The sequence below is a fragment of the Chiroxiphia lanceolata genome, chromosome 1 (assembly GCF_009829145.1).
Source record: "Chiroxiphia lanceolata isolate bChiLan1 chromosome 1, bChiLan1.pri, whole genome shotgun sequence".
Classification (NCBI taxonomy): domain Eukaryota; kingdom Metazoa; phylum Chordata; class Aves; order Passeriformes; family Pipridae; genus Chiroxiphia; species Chiroxiphia lanceolata.
In genome coordinates, this window is record NC_045637.1 from 122030163 (window position 1) to 122044287 (window position 14125).

A 14125-nucleotide genomic window follows, 5' to 3' on the forward strand; every position below is an offset into this window, starting at 1 on the left:
TGCTGGCCAGTGGCCTATGCAATGTGCTTGTCCACTCTGGGAGTGCTGATGGATTCCATGTGGCCAGTGTTTCCCCTCAAGGATGAATGCTGATCTTCAGCTCATCCATCCACACACCTTTGGTTATTTCTAATCATATAACTAAACGACCACCTTCAGGCTTTAATGGGGAAGTGTGATTTATTTTTAGACCTTGGTGATGACTGAAAGCACTATCCAGTCACAAGCAAAGCCCTCAGCTGCACTTTCAAGGTTGTTCCCATCATCAGTATCAAATGAAACTTTTATTCAGGGCTTTGATGTGACCAAGTGAGAGAGATGAAAACTGAATCTCTAAATGCTTTCAGATCTTTCCTGCATTTTATGTTTTGCTTGTTCAAGACTCAAAAAGTCATAATAATCTTAATCTAAAGCCTGTAGAAAGTTCAGCTGCATCCATACGTGGAGTTTGCTATCACAGAACGTGCCCACGTGCACCTGACCGCACTATGTTCCCGAAAGGCAAGTAATCCATACGGATTTATACGGAAGATACACATGCAGGGGTGATGGTGGGAGGGGGAGGACAGGAACAATAAATAAGAGAAGATATTAGCTCTGTAGAGTTAAAAAAAAAAAGACCATAATAAACCCAATTCCATGCTAAAACAAAACTACTACTTAGATTTGGGATAGGATAATCCTAATTTCTTTTGGGGAACATTCACTGCATTTGCAGAAGCATCAGGTTCTAGACTAATTCTTAAAGGTCAGTCACTGGCAGGGAAAGTCACTGATGCATAAAGAGCATCTCTCACAGCTCCTGGATAGATCAGAGGCCCCAAGAGGCGTCTGTGCCACTGCTGTTGCAAGGGAGTAGGAAATAAAGGAGCTAAATCTCCACTTAGTACTAACTCAAAGCTAGTCAGAAGCATGGATGAAATATTACTATAGGTTTCAAATGAAAGGATAATAAATGGGAGAAAGCAATGTTAACTTGTTTATGGAAAAAACCTGCCTGAAACCATAAGATCAGACATACTGCATGTATCAGTGGAAAGGTCCATCTAGTCCAGCAGTGACTTAGATGGTGACTCACAGTGGAACCTCAGAGTACAAGAAACAGGCAACGCTTTGAGTGCTTATTCCCATGTTTTGAGGGGAAAATTATGAAAACTATATATGTATAAATGTATGCCGCCTGTAAAAAGTGTACCATTCTGTGATGCCAAACCGACCACACCATAACACAGCTTGGCATTTACAGCAATTGTGTACATGGCTATCATGGTTATCCCATCTTGCTGATGGGAAAAAATCTTATTCAAATGCTGTTCCCCAAGCAGGGACTTTCAGTCCATCCAGAGAAACTCAGTCTCAGCATAAGCAAATGTCTTGTACTTCACCTGGTCCACCTTAATACCTGGGGTCAACCCAACTGTGCTGATCAGAGTCATGTGTTGCCTTCTGTTCCTCACTGTCCATGAACCAGATGGTGAGGACTGAAACTCCAGACTGAGCAGGTCACAGAGCATCTTCCCTTCTTTCATCTATTCTGATGACCCCTCACCCTCCCTCAGCAAATCACCATAGGGGTCTGCTCATCAGAAGTGAAAAGAATATGAAAGACATCAGCATTTTCATCTAAACTCTGCACAACAGTCAGGAGTGCACAGATTACTTAGTAAAGTCAACAAAACCCCTTTAGCAAATCCATCTCACTTTCCAGGATCAAGGTACCCCTTTCATCAGTGTTGTAGAACAGTAGCAGAAGAATCACCTTGTTGCTGAGCAGGAAACAAGCACATCATCTAAACTGCTTTTAAAAGAACAAAAGCTTTCCAAACCACTGACAGAATTCACACACCTTCCCTCCAACCACAACGCCACAAAGAAACATACTGCCAAAAAAATCACGTGTTTGCAGCTACACTTGAAATTCTGACTTCCAGCCTCCACTGCCAAGAGGCTTAGTTAACTACTCTTTTCCTATGAGATTTCAGTCCATTTGGTTGCTAAATGCTTGTTTATGGCCACCAGGTATGTTATGCTAACATAACCATTATGTTAGCATTTCTCCCCAGTCAGCCATTCCCTTGTCCTGCAATCTTCCTAGATATTAAGACCTGTTTTATCAAAAGAATTAATTTGGTTCATTTTAAAAAAAAACAAAACCAAAGCACTACACAAGAAATTTTAATTTATTTCAGAGGAAATTCAGAATCAAAGAGTTAATCAAAGATACTAATTTCCCTTTCCTCTCCAAAATAAATACATCACATGGATTACAATGTCAGGTGTGGATCACAGATTTCCAATTACCTTGGTATTATACCACACTTTGAACTGCTTCAAATTAACACCATATTGCTGGGCAGCAGCATGACTCACTCGCCAAGCCTCTGTGAAACGTCTAAAAGCCTAAACAAGGAATAAGTACTAAGAAATCTGTTCACAGTAGGAGAGAGCATCAGATGTTTCCTCATCATCCTCTTTTTCTTTTTTTTTTTTGTTTTGTTTGTTTTTCAGTCTCAAATTGCAGACGTATCCTCAACCAAAGGACTTCATGAATATTCTGCAGTTTCGGTGGGTTGCTGATCCCAGAGCAACTATTACTTCAGTTTTCTCATATTAGAAAATACTGATAAGGCTAACACTTGGAGCTAGGACTTTTAGGCAGTGGTTAGCGAACGGTAATTGTAGGTCAAGACACAGGAAGAACAGTACCTGTCAGACTTCCTCACAGCAATTATCTGATGCTTGCCACAGTTTCTGCAGACAACCTGGGGACCACTCAAAACTCTCCTGCAGCTTTGGCTCCTGTGTTTTCCAGGCAGCCTGTCAAGCTGGTCTGCCATGTGAGCTTGCCTTTGCTACTCTTTCCAATTATTATGGTGCATAGTAAGTAGCTTAAATTACATGAAATGATTTTGTGGCATAAATGATCACAGGTTTTGGCCGGTTTTTTGCTAGGGCATTTTCAGAAGGCCAATAAAGAAATAAGGTAGTCTTTGAAGGGAAGTATTGGTGACTTTCAAGGTGAAGTTTCAGAAAGCATGCTTGCTCCAGAGAGCTTTTGAGATCCCTTGAGCTAGAAGAAACCAATTTCAAAAGAAACAGCAACCTTAGCAATCTGGCAAATTCAACCATCTTTTAGCTACAGCCATACTTAAGATGGAACATACTGGACAAGCACTAGGCTTCTTACTGATACACAGAAAGGGCACACCACTGGCATTGAAACTACTTTTGAAAACAGAGGGAAAAAAGCAAGTAATTTCCAGGCTAAAACCACTTGCTGACATAGTACCTGTGTACTTTCCAAGTGAGAGTTCTGTTCAGTTGCAAAAGCGATGAGTGAAGATGTACATATTGTGCACACATAAATGACACCAGATTTTATTAGATATACCAATAGGGACAGACAAGCAACCCCTAGGTATTTTTTACATTATGCCAGTTACAAACAACACATCAGACAGCTTTTACTTTACAAGCTGGATTGCAAACCAACAAGATGGGGGTTGTAAAGAGAGACTAAATTATCAGCATTTCAGAACACAGACAAAATTCCTAAGAAAAATATTAAATGTTTCTTCTGAAGAAAGGTTCAGAGAATGTATGTCTTTCTCCCAAAAATTAAATTGCCTTAAAAATAGCATCTTCCTCAAGATATCTCTCTGTAATAACTAATTTTTACTTATCACAGGAAAAGAAGGGCGGATGGAAGCTGTATCTTTGCTGCTGAGTAAGCAGAGCAAATTCAGCAAATGCCGTGCAGTCTTATTGCAACATTTCTTTGTCTCTCAAATGCTGTCATCACCTGATCCCTCCTTTCCTGACTCACCCACTGGAACATTTTGAATCTCATGTGCCAGAAATTTCTCATTTTTTGTTCATTTCAAACTCTTTTAATTTATGATACAATTTTTGTCTGCTGATTGAATTGTTGTTACTTAGCACTGCATGTTTTAGCTTGGCTTCCTTCCTGCTGCAGATTTCCTTATTCTACCAAAACGACTATTTTTGTGACATGCCACCTGGTCCAATCCAGGAAGTGCTAGGACTTGGTCTTGTTCCGAGGGAGGAAAGTGAAGCAAAAGAGATGTCTCGGCCATAACCACAGAATTAGAAGTCCCAGTCTCATGACGTTTGTCTGGGGAGATGGCTGGGAAAGACCAAGCACAAATACAGACAAAACCAAAATGAATAGTTAAGCAGTAACATCCTGAGACAGATCGATCCTAAGCAGTCTGTATAACTGCAGCTCAAAACAGGTGGGTAAGATAGGAAATACTGCAGTCGATACAGTGTGCCCATAAAACTTTTTTATCAATTCTCTTCAAACTGCTGTGTTTCTTGTGTCTTTTAAGTTGACCACGCCCATGAGGGATCATTACAACAGTGCAGCTGGATCAGATGTCCAGTCTTTCACAATGTGGCAATTCACCCTTCAGGCTCTCTTCCCCTGAAGAATGCATCAGATGGCCCACTGTTACCACAAAACCTTACTGTTGTTGTGTATCTGTGTAGCTGCATCCACATATTGCACTAGTTTGTGAGCTGGGTGTATTGACCATCAAATTAACCACTTATGAGTATATTAACAATGAATTCAACTGGGCAGTTTGCTTGTTCAACAGGCTTTGTTCATTTTCTGTGCTAGTCTATGGCAGTAGCCTGAAAACAGTATTTTAGAAGTAAATAGCTTCTAAATAGTGTTACTTATTACTAAAGAAGACAATTCTGAGAAGCAAACACCATTTGGCAGGAGGAACTTTTCATGAGACTGATCAATAAGAAAAACAGGTGGAAAATCAATGATTCATCTATGTCCCTGGATTTTCTATTTCTCATTTGTTTTGTGCCTACTAAATCTCAAGATGTGATTTTAGTTGGTTTTGCCCCACTGCTGCAGCATGACTTCATAAGGTTGACATCACCTTTTGGCCAGCTCTTGGCATAGGAGGCACATTTCTGGTATGGTAAACTTCTTTCAGAAGTTGTGAGAGAACAGCAGGACACATGTCAAACACACAAAAATGGGAGGGAGAGAAGAAAAGCAGCACTTGGGTTTGACTGTTCTGCCATCACAACCAAGTCAAAGAAGTTGCTGATCAGCCTGGAACAAACCCTGGTTCAAGGTCAAGTGATAAAAGAAGGAAAGGTAGAAAACTTAATGCCTGCAGGACAAATACAACCCACAGCTTGTTTTCACAGTGCCCAAACCCATGTGATATTTTTCCAGCAATTAATTCGGGTTGACCAAGTGGTCTGAAGGACAACTTCTGCCTTCAGTAGGAGAAAGACTTCCCACTCATGGAGCAGATGCTGCCTAAATGAGCAGAATGCACAGATTTTGTATTGCAAGATTTGGATCAAGATGAAACTGGTTTGTGTTAAATAAGGCTTATTTCAAGTTCACTTAAATATATCTATTTCAGGCCAAAAAAAGCACAGTTCAGTCTTAAAATAGAACAAGTGTCAATTTATATAATCACACCCTTAGCTATAACCAGTTGAAACCTACACATTCTGTATGGACATATTTAAAATACTACTTTGTGGTCCTACAGTTAAATCCATAATAAACATCTATCACATGGCTGGTGGGATGGGACAACTACCAAGAGATTCTGTCCAGCTCTACTGTTCTGTAGAAACACAGTAATGTCACAGGGGCCACAGTTTCTCAGCCCAGGGCTGAACAAAACTGCAGTCAAGGCAACTCAATGAAACAAATAGCCCAGATGAAGAGGAGCAGAAGGTACCAGTTACAGCACATCCTCTGCAGCTGGAAGCCCACAGAGAAAAGCTCCACTGCAGGTATCCAGCCTACTCTGTCACTGCCTGTAAATTTTCTGTAGAATTGACACAACTGGGTCACTACTGCAACCAGAGCTGTAAACAGCCATTACTGAGGATGCATTCCACCTTATAGGTGAGTTTCAAATCCTGCACCACTTTATACAAAGGCAAGTGCCTTACATACTCAGAAAGCACTATATAAGGATAGCACTGTCCTTGACAGGGTTTGTATTATTGTTCCAGCAGGAGAACAGGAACAAGAATGGTTGTCATCAAGCCTAAAAACAACACAGCTTTTGCAACTGTAAAAGCTAACCATTAAATGACTGCTGAAATCCAGAATTTAAGACAGACTAAAGCTATTCAAAGTTTGAAAGTTATATATCTAGTTTAGCCGAGCTCATGGAGAAAAGACAGTTCTCCTTAGAATTAAGTTTTGGTAGAAATCCAATGAAGGATAATCATATGCACCAGACTCAATCATTTTTCCACACCGCTAGCAGACTTATATTTCAGATGTCAAGGACAAGTCAATTACTATCCAAGTTTTGAATGACAGAAGCTCTAGTGATCCTCAAGCAGTTAAAATAATTCTGTAGTGTCAACTAGTCTTTGTTGCAGTGTTGTTCAAATGCTGTAAATCCCAAAGCCTTATGTTTCCAAACAAACCTACTACTCTAAGAAAAGATATTTAATTTGCAAAACTCTCCTTGGACAAAAAGATCTGTGGCTCTAGAAATCCTGGAGAAAATGGACGAATCATTTTTGAAAGAAAATCACTGCTTATGAACATATGCTACAGTGTACTGTTTTTTCAATGTGACTGAAGCCTAAGATTGCCTTTATGCTTTCTTAAAAGTAGTCCACGCTACTCCAAATAATCTTTACAGTTGTTTTGCATTACTTGCAAGGTTTGATGCAAGTATTGATGGGTAGTTTTCCTGAGAAAATCAATCTGCTTTCTTTGTAAGGTGACCTGCACTATTAACACCAACTTCCTGGGGTTTGCATTAAACCCCTGTGATTCGGCTGTGGAAAGGTCATAGAAAAAGACCTCAGCTGGATCTTACATGCCTACTCTAAGATTTAGCCTTCAACTACACACTCAGTGTAGACATCCTTTCCTGGCCAGCAGGTCAAACAGATCTTCCTTCCAAATATACATGTGATGATGACAAAATAGCAGCTAGAAAGCTTCCTTGCAGATGAGAAGATTACGAAGGCCTTGTTTCTGCACAAGTATTTATGTGCCTCAAACGGGTCTTCATAAAACCCCCAAAATAATATTTTGGCCATAAATTCTCTTTGATTCTTCAGCCTTACTGCCCAAACTCAGTTTCGTGGTCTGGGAGGTGGAGGCACTGTTTAAGACAGGCACTTAGCTGCTTTCCTTGCCATCTGCACAGGAACCCCTGCCTTTGTCTACCCAGAGAGGGCAAAACAAGGGACTTTACCTCATCTGGAATAAGGGATTTGCCTTCCTGTCTCCCCAACAACCCTGTCGATTCAACTCCAAATAGTCATACCTGCACTCAGCGACCAGAGAGATCTAACAAATCACAAAATCCTTGGGGAGTAGACCAACTGTTGTCACAGGCGTTAAACATCAGACTCATTATTTCCCATGTCTGAAGACACATGAGAGAATCTCTGGGCTGTGCCATGAGAGACAAGGCTATTAGATTCAGCTGTTCTCAAGGCAAGCATGACCACAATGACACTACACACCAATGTGACTATTTATACACACAAGTACCTGGTGCATCATAGGCTCTGGCTCCTTTCTGTAACCACTCACCAACATCACCATTACCACCTCATCTTTTCATGCCTCATTAGTAGAAATTCATTTCTTCTGGGAAAAGGCACACTGCTCTTGGGAAAACAAAGGAAGATCTCATTAAAACAGAACCTGAAGTTAGTTATGACTTATTTAAAACCATACATCACCATTACACAATTAAAATTATGAGACTATTAGAAGGTACAAACTTATAACCAGGTGATTGTTGGTGTACACAAGAAGCAAGGTAGGTGAGCAGTTAGGGCTTCCCTGAGGGAAAGGAGGGGCAGGAACTTGAAGGATGCGTTGGCAGCACAGAAACAGAAGTCAGGGCAAATTAGTCATTGTCAACTCCATCGTACAACAGATGCTTTGCTACCGGAGCAGAACATCTGTTTTGCTTTGAAGAGTAGTTTTACCTATAAGTGAGTGTATCTTCCTAGACATCTCTGGTAGAGAAGAAAGTGAAAGGAAGAAGTAATTTTCTTAAGCCACAAATCCTTTCAGTACCAAGAAACAGGAATTCCTTCATACCACAGAAAAGCAGGCATGCTTTATACACATGTGTCTTTATACACAGGAGTTAACTGAGGGAAGATCCATACCAAAATCATTGTTGCTTTATTTATTCTCAAACAAATGAAACCTACTGATATACACCCTGCTTATCAGCTCTGTGACAATCACATGCCAGTCACATGAAGAAGCTGGAGCAAAAAGAAACTCCCTTCAAACCAATCATGTACCTCACAGGGTCATGCTGACTTGCAAAGGTTCTTTGTAAGGTTCATGTCTGTTGAGGAACTCATCTGCCATACTAGGAGACAGTTTGAAATAAATCACGCTGAGGTGCCAGTTGGACACCGTGCAGTGCCCACGTACTGGGGACACCTTGAGCACGGCATCTACCCAAAGACATACCCTGCTCAACTGTAGACTTTCAGCAAAACAGAAGAAAACAGGCAAGAATGTAGTATGTATATTATTTATGTGACTGTCCTTTAAGTACCGAAGGATATTCAAAGAATATTCTGAGTTGGAAGGGATCCACAAAGATCATTGAGTCCAACTCCTAAGTGAATGGCCCACATGGGGATTGAACCCACAGCCTTGCAAGTACAGGGCCAGCACAAGGCTGGCAGACAGTGTGGGCTATTGATTCCTTTAGAGCTCACTCTGTGAAGAACACGCCCAACAAAGTCAGAAAGGAAACTGGTTTCTGAAACCAGGAGCCCTGAGGACATTTAAGGATTCTCTGACGACATATCGCTAAGTAAACCTCGAGAAGATAAATGCTATTTTGAAGTTCTCTAAGTTGAAAGAGGATCCCTGGAGGAACACTGTGAGAAATGCAGGATCATTTGTGACTATATCATGGCACTATGTTCCATTAAAACTATCACTGCTCCCCCTGGTCTGCAGAAATCTGGGAAAGTAGGATTCAGATAGCTAGACATGAATATTCTGTGTCTTTGTGGGTGCTCACAAGGTGTCCTACTTACTCTTCAGCTGCTCCCACCAAGAAAAGCGGGATCAACTGTAGGTCATGTGTCAGGGTGCCAGTCTCATACAGGTGTCTTGGACCCCTCTACATGGTCACCTTGAAAGGGAGCAGTCACCCACATCCAGGCAACCGATCCATGTCCAAGCTGCTGGACGCTGCACAGGCAGCACTTTGGTGCTACATACACTGGGGAAGGATTGCTCAGGAGACTCTGCTCCATCTGCAACATCTCCAGCCATGAGGGTTGGTCTGTGCCAGGGCTGTTGCAAGTGGTTTCAGCTCCAAGCTGTCTTTGCAGTCTCTCTGGTTGTTCCTTCCCTCCCACGGACGCTCGATTGTAAGAGCACAGAGACCTGTTGACCAAGTGTGTGACTCAGTGAGAGCTTCTGCCAACAAGGAAATCACGGTGGCAGGCTGCTTTCTGTGAGCAGAGCGACCACTCCTACAGCCACCAATGAAGTGACATGATAAGCTTTTTATTTCTGCTTCCTTGTTCTTCACTATCTATATACAAAACGTGAACATTTTGTAAACACATTAATCAAGGATTCCCTTGGGTTTGTTTTTTTCCTCTAAGCTGGGGAAGAAGAATGCTTATGGAAGGTGTTTCCATTCTTAAGTTCTGTGTAGAGATTTAGCAAGCAATGCTACAAAGATCCAAAGCCAAACATTGTGGCAGGAAGAATGTAAACACCACCTTAAAACATTACACACCAAACTTGTGCACATAGTCATGTAGCATGATTTGCTTCTCTATTCCAAGAATTATCTTTCCAAGAAGCCAGGAAGTTCCTGTAGGAGACACAGCTATACTCTCCCCCTTGTATTTTTAGTATCAGAAGAACAAAAAGGTCACTGAGGTTTGGGTTTGTTTGGGGTTTTTTTAGATAATAAAAATATGCAAAATGTTTAATGAGAAGAAAGAAAAATCATAATATTCTAAATTAATGAGCTCTCTTTTACTCGTCTGTTTACAAAAGCCAAAAGCTTATGCATGTTGCATACCATACACATGGAAATAAGATCCATGTGACACATTGCAGAGATATGATACACCAAAGTCGTCACCTGTCTTATCCTACCTACCTACTTCCAGGAAGCAAGAAACACCCCCAGCAGTCCATCCTGCTGAGTAAACGTTTGCTTTGTGATTTATTATAGCATGGGGTTTGTTTTTTTATTTCGGTTTCGATTTTTGTTTGCTTTTTTTTTTTTAAATCAGTCTGCCAGAGAAGTGTTTCCTTCTTTCATATGATGAAATTACAAAATTGCAAAATAAAAGCAGAGAAGGCTGCAGTAACCTGAAATTATGACAATCTGGAAAAGTATTGAGCAAAAATTGACTAAAATGAGGCTGCAAGACTGATTCAGCCCTTTACAGTCAGAAAGGCCCTACCTTCTGAATTGATACCCTTGACCCCTATCTCTCACTCCACAGGATCAGAGGACCAGAGATGGGTGGCCAGAAGGGAACACTACACTGAAGCAAGCATATTTTGTACTAGCAGGCTTAGCCCCGTGGGCCAAAGGCAATGCTGCTCTATGGCAGGGATAAATAAGCTACCAGGGAAGAAGGAGGGAAGTATGAAGGAAAGGTGCTCTGGGGTTGCTTAGCTAGAAACAGGATACAGGAATGTTTAAACTGATGACTGATACAACATTTTTCTGGGTGGAAAAAGTTATTCTCTAAGAGATCCACGTGCAGGAGCAGCAGCATGAACTCTAAAATTTCTGGGAACATAGCCTTCAGCCTTATCATGTTCTGGTCCTCATCTGGTCAGTGGTACTACTTTGCACTAGTCACATCACCGATCCAAGAGGTCACATCACGTGTTTTTACCAATTGCTGGCTTGATTTAATGCTCCACTTCCTCTTATGTCTGAGAATGACACGGTTTGACCCACATCCTCAGTAGTTTTTGCACTGTATGGCACTGTGCTCAGGAAGGGAAGTCTCAGGACATTTGGAGCCAGTGGCACAGCAGGACACCACTGACATCTGACCCGTATGCTGCATCTGCGCTAAAAGCATCACATCCCTGCAGACATGATCACAGAATGATCCAAGCAATGATCACAGAATCAGCTTAAGCAGGTACACCAAGGCTGGTTAATGACACTGCCTGAGAATAGCTGTTCTTCAGGAGTTAATGTGGAAAAGCACAGCTGAAAACAACTTCTAAGTGTATGAAAAGATGAGAGAAAAAGGTCTCGATGAGTAAAGGCACTGTGTAGGCAGGTCTGCCTGCAGGGCAGGGAACAAGGGAAAACCAAAAAAATTGAAGTCTGCTGAGAGAGGATTGCGGTAGTATTTCATGAAACACAGTAACACTGTGAAGTGATGCTACTCCAGCTTTCCACTGAACTATCCCTGACTGTACCACAAACATCCCCTATTAATTGTATAATCAATGAATAAATAAATTAACCACATGGTTCAAATAAATTACTATCTTAATCAAATATAAAAACTACTGCAGCAGATTCTATCACAAAACAACTAATTTTAGAAAAGCGCATCTGCAAGCTGGCAACTGCTGTTTTGCAATGGTACACGAGCACAAATCCTTACATTTTAGTAGTAATATTTTCAGAACATTTTTCTCCTTTTTCAAAAGATACTAATATATAATTATTTTCCAAATAAAATTTAAAGTAATAATGATAATAATAATAATCTATAATAAAGCTAATACTTAAAACTATTTATATGAATACAAGCATGGTGTACCAATGCAAGATTTTTAAATTTAAATTCATTAAAAGGTAAATACTCTTTAGAGTCAACAAAAAATATACATGGTAAACAAGAGACACCTGGATTTCAAGTCAAGCATCCCTAGGCTAAATCAGTCATAACTATAATTTGCATCTTCTACACACAGAAAACATTGGTATTTCCACTTTTCTAAAGGAAGTCCAGTTTTGTGTCATTCAGGAAAGCCCTGCCTTGCATTACTTTCAGTTTCAGTTGTCCTTAGCACAAACAGGAAGACCTTTCCCTTCACTTGAGCTATTTCTGTCAATGTGAGAAGCAGAGTGGGCAATGAAACCTCCAGCCGCTGATTCCCGTGGGCAATGGGTGACGTGGGCACGTGCCAGGTGGCAGCCTCAAATACACCCGAGCGGGCCAGACCCTGATCCTCCATGGCCTGGCTCCACATCTCCGTCTGCCTTTATCCCTTCGACACTGCTAGCAGAACTAGGCAATATTTGCTTAGAATTGCCACATCCTAGAAGGGCTGTGAGAACACCCAGCCCGTTGTACTGATCCGATGGCGACTGTCTGTCTCCACGGCGATGATCCCAGTGAGTGCGTACGAGACAAACAGCAAACACAGGCAGCTCAAGGAAAAGCACAGGCAGCTGCCCGTGTGCCTCTTGTGCCCAACTCCAGAACGTATCCCATGGCAAACCCAGCAATTCTCAGTCACTGGAACTTCCTTTGCTTTATAAATCGGTTAGTTTTAATTGCACACTGTTTCCAAAGACTGTCTTCGTGTGCACCTAAAAATTCTCATGCTGCTTAATTTAGATTAACACAGAATTTAAAAACAAGGCAGTCTCCTGACTAAGAAAATAGTACAATGAATATGAATGCATTTAATACAAAGGAAGTCATGATATAGGTGTCATTATATATTTGTATATTAGTATACAAATATGCATGAGCTGTATACACAATAATAACAACGTGTGTGTATATATATATATATACATATATATATATATATATGCATGTATATATATATATATATATACACATACACGCGGAGCTTTTGCACATCCCTGTAAAAGTCACAGTTGCCAAAGGCGATGGATTTGCCATAGCGAAACAAAAAGCGGCGGTTTAAAACAAGATTAGTAATTACTTAAACCGAATTTTCCCCCTGCCCGGCGTTAGCCACTGCTCAGAGTTGTCATTTACAACGCCGTAAACCGCGGCGGAACCCTCTATCAAAGACCAAGGGAACAAACACACTTCAAAGGGCCGGGTGGAGCCGAGCGCCGCCGCCGCGGGCAGCCCGGCGAGCGGGCTCGTACCGGGGCTTCTCGAGCCGCTGCCTGGACCACGGCCGATGGGACCGAGCTCAGGCAGCGCCCCACCGTCACCCCAGACCGCTTCCAGCTGCACACAGACACCCCCCCGCACACAGAGCCCCAGCAATCCCGCACCGCTCCGGTGACCCCGGCTGTCCGGAGGGGCTGACACCCCCCGGCCCCGCCGCCGCCCCGCTCACCCGCCGCTCGCCGCCGCTCCCACCGCCGCAGATCGGGAGAAGCCGGCGCGTCACTGGCAGCGGGCGGAGCCGCGATCCCCCGCCCCGCCCGCACCCTGGAAACTCGGGACGCGCGGAATGGCTTTCCTCAAACAGAGGTTTTCTTAGTCGCCAGAGCTCGGGGGGTGTGTGTACGGGGTGCTGAGTCCTGAGGCCCCGCTGATGGAACAGGGCGTGGTGATTCTCTTTGATCTGCATCCTGATCAGATCTGCATCCTGTGATCAAGTCACCACGGTTGAGTTGGGCTCTTTGATGTTTACACCTTGTAACGCCTCAGTTGAAGGCACCCGATGTGCTTTATGATGTTGCACCCTAATCACGCACCTTACTCAGAATGAAGAAAGCACAGGTTTCATTAGGGCTTTTTAGAAGCCTTTTGGTTCAGAAGGGGAAGAAAATAAGATTACACCTGAAGGTGTTCAAGAAATGAGTGGATGTGGCAGCTAATGCTATGGTCTAGTTGACAATGCGGTGATGGCTCAAAGGTTGAACTTGATGACCTTGGAGGTCTTTTGCAACCTAAATGATTCTGTGATTCCATGATTGATAAGTTAATTTTTAATTTTTTTTGAAGACTGAATAAAATCTACCATGAAGGTTTATTTTCAGCTTTACTTGATTTCTCAGGAAACCAAGATACCAGTAATTTTGTTTCCTTACTGACTAGATGCTAAAGATCCCAGAGGGATTTGAAATACACAATTAACATCATATGCCAACGTTTGGAGATCTTCTTCATAATAGTATGGTGATTTTATGCCAACAACTCC

General features: G+C 42.0%; 1 protein-coding gene across 1 annotated transcript in view; it reads right to left on the minus strand.

Moving 5' to 3' along the window:
* The window catches only part of SNX10 (sorting nexin 10), a 37003-nt gene extending 23638 nt beyond the window's left edge, over nucleotides 1–13365 (minus strand). The window contains exon 1 of the mRNA XM_032697998.1: nucleotides 13316–13365. The gene's annotated coding sequence lies outside the window, so the exon portion shown is untranslated. The remainder of the gene's footprint in view (nucleotides 1–13315) is intronic.
* Between the last annotated feature and the right edge of the window lie 760 nt (nucleotides 13366–14125).